The sequence below is a fragment of the Tachysurus fulvidraco genome, chromosome 17 (genome assembly GCF_022655615.1).
Source record: "Tachysurus fulvidraco isolate hzauxx_2018 chromosome 17, HZAU_PFXX_2.0, whole genome shotgun sequence".
In the NCBI taxonomy this organism is placed as follows: domain Eukaryota; kingdom Metazoa; phylum Chordata; class Actinopteri; order Siluriformes; family Bagridae; genus Tachysurus; species Tachysurus fulvidraco.
The window spans coordinates 16,386,758-16,393,722 of NC_062534.1; the positions used below are offsets into that span (position 1 = coordinate 16,386,758).

The following is a 6,965-nucleotide window of genomic DNA, read 5'->3' on the forward strand; positions in this document are numbered from 1 at the left end:
GCATTACACATGTGCGACTTAGAGCTTCATTCCTTCAGTGTTAGCTGGTGCTCTATAAGTTCACATAAACATCTAGACAAGTCAAAACCAGCCAGATCTGGTTTTCCCTCCCCTTCCTGCCTTTGCTGAGCGAAACTGAAATCTGTAAACTGCCGCTAGTGAGTCAGAGCTATGTTACCAAGGCCTTTGTTTCTAAACAAGAAAAACATGCATGGCTCAGTCAGTCTGGGTTTGTAGTTGAGGGAATCCCTTATAATGGAAAAACACACATCATGTCTTACTCTTTCAGTGTGCGCCTTTCTCACTAGCTCTGCCAAATAAACTCCACCCATGCTTAATATATCTCTTCCTATGGCACACTCAGAGACACAAATGATGCTAAGAAGGAGAAAGTAATAAATTTGCTCTGTCAAAGCAGCTCTGCTGTAGGGAAAAACAAACAGTCTGCATTTACTGTAACAAAGGCTCTCTTTTAGACAAAAACATTGATTTGCATCAAGTTAATGAGTAACCATGCCAGCTAGATATAAAGTGAACAGAAAATCTATTTCGGAGAACATAGTTAAAGTTATAACTAGAAATCCCAATAAATATGCATTGCATGGCTAAAATAAAAGACAGCAGCTCCAGGAAGTGCAAGTGAAATCTTCTAAATGATCCAGGCAGAAGTGCCTCAGTTTGCTGATAAGCCTTTATAGATTACTGTACACAATAAAAACAAGCTCATCAAATGTAAATGTTGGATTACATGTAAGCCCTGTTGTCAAATACCTGGTATTCAGTTAATGTATCAGCTGGACAGTGTTGACTGAATTGTCCCTTATAAAATTTGACACATTTCAAAAGACAGCTAAATCACCCCAGAAAGTGACTATGCATTAAAACCATCGAGAAACACTTTACACACTTAGACTTGGACACAACACACTTCATCCCTCTCAGACTGCACATTTTACCCCAGTAATACTCTGTACTCGCTTTCTCTCTTTTATAAACTACCACCACATAAAACTGTTACATGCTTCTTTTAGCTGAACACACCCAACCATGAATGAATGGACGTCCTGTTTTTCACGTGCAAAGTCGGTCCCTTTTAATCAGAAACAGAGATCCGTCTAAATTTAGCCTTCTGAACCCAAACAGGTAGGTAGCCAAAAATAGTAGTGGTTATTTTCATGCCATAGGATTTTCATCTTTAGTGATGGTAATTGCTGTAAATGTCAAGTGTGTGCTGGAAAGGATGTGTGAAAAAGTTGCTGCAAGTGTGAAGCACATTCCCATAGGTTTAGTTCAAAACATAGTGGTAAACTGCTCAGCGAAAACAAATAAACAAAATAAAAAACAAACAAACAAACCAACAACAAAAAAACCTATAACTATTACTAATGTTATGTTTGTGTCTATAAAAAACACAATAACTCTGTGTCTATAACTAACTAATCTAAATAATTAACAAAATGCTACATTTTATTGTTTAGAAAAACACACCAATTCAACTTTGTGTCTGTAAACAAACAATCATATAACTAACTAAATAAAAAAAACATTTTACAGTTTTGTTACACACACACACACACACACACACACACACACACACACACACACACACATATATATACACATTTATATTTATATATATTTATATATATATATATATATATATATATATATATATATATATATATACATACATATATGTACATATGTACATATATGTACATATATGTACATATGTACATATATATATACTTTTACCTTATAAGTCTGTAGATGAACAAACAAACAATTTCAATTTTGATACAAGTCCTCAGAAGAAGAATGCTTGTGTGAGAATGTACCCAACAGAAACATTTAAAATTGCCTTAGTTTAAACCTTCAGAAAAACAACACCACTGACTGCATTTCATTTCAAAACCAGTTACATCTGGAAGATGCGGACTGCCGACATGGCGAAGATAATGTACTTATTGATTTTCTTCCAGTTGCCAAATTGTTAATAATTCACAATGTTCCGTCTGATATGTTGGTCTTATACAAAGAAAAGAAAACACTGTAATTGTTTTTCACTTCTATAACATCTAATGAAGTTTATATCACAATTTAAGAAGTTTAAGAAGTATTGACCATGTCATTTAACAGCCTAGTCTTTTTTCTACTAGTTTTTTCCTAGTCTTTTACAGTAGCTGAAATATTTCTGCTGATGTCTCACTGTTTTTCTTCCTAAGAGACGACAAGGCAGTTTCTTACAGCTGTTTTTTTTTTCTTATTCATTTCATTTCCACTCTTGTAGTGATGACGTAAAGAACTGGCATTGCGAGGAGATTGAAATGTGGAAAAAGCCAATCTGTGTCTCATTTGTAATTCTCTTCGAATGGGAAATGAAGCTCTATATTTAGTGCAAAATTACCAGGCAGTAAAAACACCCAACTAGACCAGCAAATCAAGTTCACATATTGCAGATTAAAAAGACACTTATATATAAAGAAATGGCAATAATCTTCTATCTTGATTGACATAAGCATTACATTTAAACAGAAAGCAAAAAATGGTTTTGTTCTCATAGAATTTCCAGGCTTGCAGGCTTCACTGTCTCAACATGTTGAAACTAAATTTTCAGTGTGAAAATGGTGGAAAAATTTGTTTGGCAATAATTGCAGCTCAAAAACTTGGCTTGGAGTGTACGGGGCTTGGCAAAAAAAATGTCAAAAAAACATTTAAGCAAACGTAGACTGTGTTGTTTGCTCCAGATGGAAGTTCAAAGGACGGTCACTGGCACAAGCCCAGGCAAAGGGCTGGAAAAGAAAAGGCTGGGAAAAAACAAAAGGTACTAGTGTGTATATTCATAGACAAGATTTGATTAGACACTTTGCTAACTGCTCTGGAATCTGAGTCTTGAAACTGCTGAGCAAAGTTGTGTTCAAGCAGATTCTAAAAAGCTTGCAAAAACAGATATTCTGCCCAATATTCAGATATTCTGGCCAATAAACAGTAAAGTTCATGTCATTTAAAAAAAAAACTGGTCCTTATTTGAAAGAAAGTCCTACAATTTTTTAAATGATCTTCAGATGTGTTTTGGCATGATTTATTACATATGATAGTGATGTACAACTGAAACTGAAAGGAAAAGGCCAGATTTTACTATCTTTATCTCATCCTGTGTTTGACAGTTGAGCTGATCTCAGTATCCTGAAAGGTCAGGTTTCTCCATCCACTCCATCCAGACCATGTTTCCATTCTCCCAATATCTCCCAAGTGCTGAGAGTTGACAATCCTACTCAAACTACCACAGTGTAAAGAAGCAGTAAGAGAGAAATACTGTAGATGCATTTCATATGAGAAGATTTCATGTGGAAAAGGGATGCATCTATTCTCCCGATAAAATACCCAACCCCCACCCGCCTCCTGAATGTATGTAATTTGCCAGTTTCCTCACACCAGCCAGTTCTCCACTATCATGCATCAGATACTAACCAGGGAGGGTCAAGGCTAACACATGCTTCCTTCAAGACACGTGATGCCTTTCAGTTGCAACTTTTCAAGCCACAACTCATGCTGCATCAGCAAAACACAGTTGGAAGGAAATGTTATCTGGCATGTTCTTCATATACAGTAAGCTCACAAACACCCTGATTAGTGTCACTGTGATTGACAGGTGAAAGTGAGTACTGTATGCCATCCCACAGAGAGCTCAGCCACTTTTGCTCACTTGACTCCCAGCTATGAATAATGAAGATGTTGTTGGGATTCAAACTCTTAGCCTCCCAGCGATAGTATGAATGCTATTCTCCACCAACTGGGAGCCATAAAGATTTAATAATTTAATATTTATAATTTGAATATTTTTTGTTGCTGCACGGTCTCCATTTTTGTAATAGCTGCAGACATGTCCTTAAAATGTACATGAAATGATTTTTTTTTCCACATCAGAGGCATCTCAGTGATGTCTTCTGTCACTACACTTGAGATAATTTTTTTTATTTCTTTTTTATTTTTACAATTTATATATGGCAGAAAAACTACAGGCTAGACATAGCTAAATGTAATAGACTTGTGTCATAAAACTGGCTTAAATTGGCTTTGAACAAAAGTGAACAGGCTTGAGGTAAGAAACTTGGTAAAGCCGTATTATCTCAGTTAACCAATACATGTAGACTCTTATTATTCACGACAGACAATCCACTGATGATGCTGCTGCCTTCTAAAAATATCAATTTATATCATCATGTGCATAACATCTAGATCAGTAAGCAGTGTGCAATTGGAAAAGAACATAAATTTATAATGGGGAAAATAGTAGACAGCATTTTAAAAATTCATGCCATTCTCTTTCAAGTCTCGTTCCAGTGTGGAACAGTTCAAGATATTCCAATTCACAAGAATAGAACAGAACATTGCATGGTCTTTCACTTAACTGATTTTTTTCCACTGGAACCACTGGCATCATATGCCATTGGAAACTTCCAAAAATGTTTAATGTGGTGGATCACTAGCGTGAACAGTTAGTCTTTTTTTCTTTTGTATTCTAGCTCCAGACCTGGATTTCTGAGCTAATCCAGAGCCTGCCACCCAAAGCAGAAGCAGGTATTTCAGCCAGCTGGACCTTGTGTATTGACGAGACAGGTGACCCTTGAACAAGCACAACAAACAAAACTACAGCAGCCAACTGTTTAAAACAGTTGTAATTATTGGAAAAAAAGAAGAAGTGTGTGCTGTGTAGGGAACTCCTGATGTGGAAGCTCAGCAGACACAACGGCAGCAATGTTTATAGCTAAGTGTGTGATGTCAGCAGTGAGATATCCTAGTCATACTGATCATGGTTTGATATGGGTGCTGTTCTCTGTTACTTATCTGGATGTGATATCTAGTTTGGAAAGAAGTGCAAATATTTATGTTGCTGCGCAACCCTCGATATGTGAGTAAATAAAAGCAAGCATTATTGTGAAAGATGTTGTGTGGGGACAGGTTTTACATAGATGCATTGGTTTTGCCTTCTTACTGTATATAAACTTGCCTGTAACAGCTTTTATTTAAAAAACACATTACGTTTTTGTGGGCAGTAATTGCTCTATGATTGGATATCAGTGTATTGGTAAAAAATAGAAGGCTTAGACTTTTCTGTACAATGTCTTTTTTCCAATCTGTGTAGTGCACAGTTCCACTTACATTAATACTACTGGTTTTAGTCACTGTTTCATCAATAAGTATCTGGCCTGCTATCCTCTGATACATACATATTGGGGATGGCTAAGGTAATTACATGACATGTCTGTACACAACTCACTCAATTTGTCAAAAAAAATAAATTGAGGGAAATGCAGGTCATCTCTTCAGATGACAGCGAACCCGAACGATAGTGCATCTATTTTCCGTCTTTTCCATATGCCTTTCTGTTTAGTCTGTCCATTATATCCCCACAGAAGTGTCTATTCATCTAGTCTATGCAAACCTTCATATGAACATATACTGTTTAATACTGTAATATAATCAAACCTTGCAGTGCACCATTCAGAATTAGCTGATTTTTGGGTCTACATTCCGAACCTAAATACACATATACGCCAAGGAGCCATAACATTAAAATCACCTGTCTAATATAGTAAGTATATTATAGTAGAATACTCTCTGACACATGATACCAATGCCATAAGGGGGTGTACTTGGTCTGCAGCAATGTTTAAGTAGGTGATATGGGTCACAGTAACATTCACGTGATTGTCAGAACCTGAAGTTTCCTAGGAGAAGATTTCTCATTCCTTCACACTGCCTCTACCTGCTTGTCTTCTTCCCATAGTGCATCGTTGTGCCATGTCTTTCCAGGTAAGTGATGCACAAACACCTGGCTTTCTGAATAATGTCAAAGAAAATGTGTTCATCAGACCAGACAACCTTTTTCTATGGCTCCAAGGTCCAGTTCTGATGCTTACATACCCATTGTAGGTGCATTTTACAAGAGACAGGGGTCATCATAAGCACTCTGTCAGTCCACACGTGGTCACTCTGTATGTCCAAATTCACAGCAAGCTGTGATGCACTGTGTATACTGACACTTTCATAAGCCAGCTTAGACAGTAACTCTGTTTAGGGGAACGGACAAATCTGGCAAGTGTTCACTCTCCTCACACATCATTGTACCTTTGGCACCCATGCAAATGTCACCAGGTTTTCTGCCTTCCTTGGACCTTTTTGGTAGGTATTAAACACTGCATACCAGGAACAGCCTACGAGACCTAAAAAAAATCTCCCAATTTTTTCCTGCTTTAAAAACATCAACTTTCAGATCTGTCTGTTCACTTGCTGCCTAATATGTCCCACCCTTTACACACACACACACACACACACACACACACACACACACACACACACACACGCACACACACGCACACACACGCACACACACGCACACACACACACACACACACACACACACACACACACACACACACACACACACACACACACACACACACACACACACACACACACACACACCTCTCTCTGAGAAACTCATTTAGCTGGTATCCAGAGATAATATCTGCAATGTATAACAAAGTACAGTATAACAAAGCCCCTAAGCCACATCTGTCACTGTCTGTCCTGTATGAAAGTTCATTTTTGTGTGTTAAATTCCTAACGTAGCATGTTTTACACATTCAGAGTGTTGAGCTTGTAATTGAGAAGAGAGACACCTATTGAATCAGTAAGGTAAGGATTAGCAGGTAAGAGCTGCTCACCTACTGGTTATAGAAATAATTGCACTGTTTTTTTTTTTCAAATCAGATTAATTGGTTTCATAATTTTCTAATGACCTAATTTTGATAATAGTTAATGGTTTGGTATTTGTATATTTCTAATCTTATTAGGATCTGCCTGCTGGTATGAACAACAAGATAACATAACTGTGCATATTCTACGTTTTACAATCTTTTGACTGCTTAGGAACGTATATTACACATCTGAGTTGGGGA

General features: G+C 37.1%; 1 long non-coding RNA gene across 1 annotated transcript; it reads left to right on the forward strand.

Moving 5' to 3' along the window:
• Positions 1-2,667: 2,667 nt before the first annotated feature.
• Positions 2,668-6,367, forward strand: LOC125139125. The gene is made up of 2 exons (XR_007138239.1): positions 2,668-2,824; positions 4,527-6,367. It is a non-coding gene; the product is annotated as an uncharacterized LOC125139125 (long non-coding RNA).
• Positions 6,368-6,965: the final 598 nt, after the last annotated feature.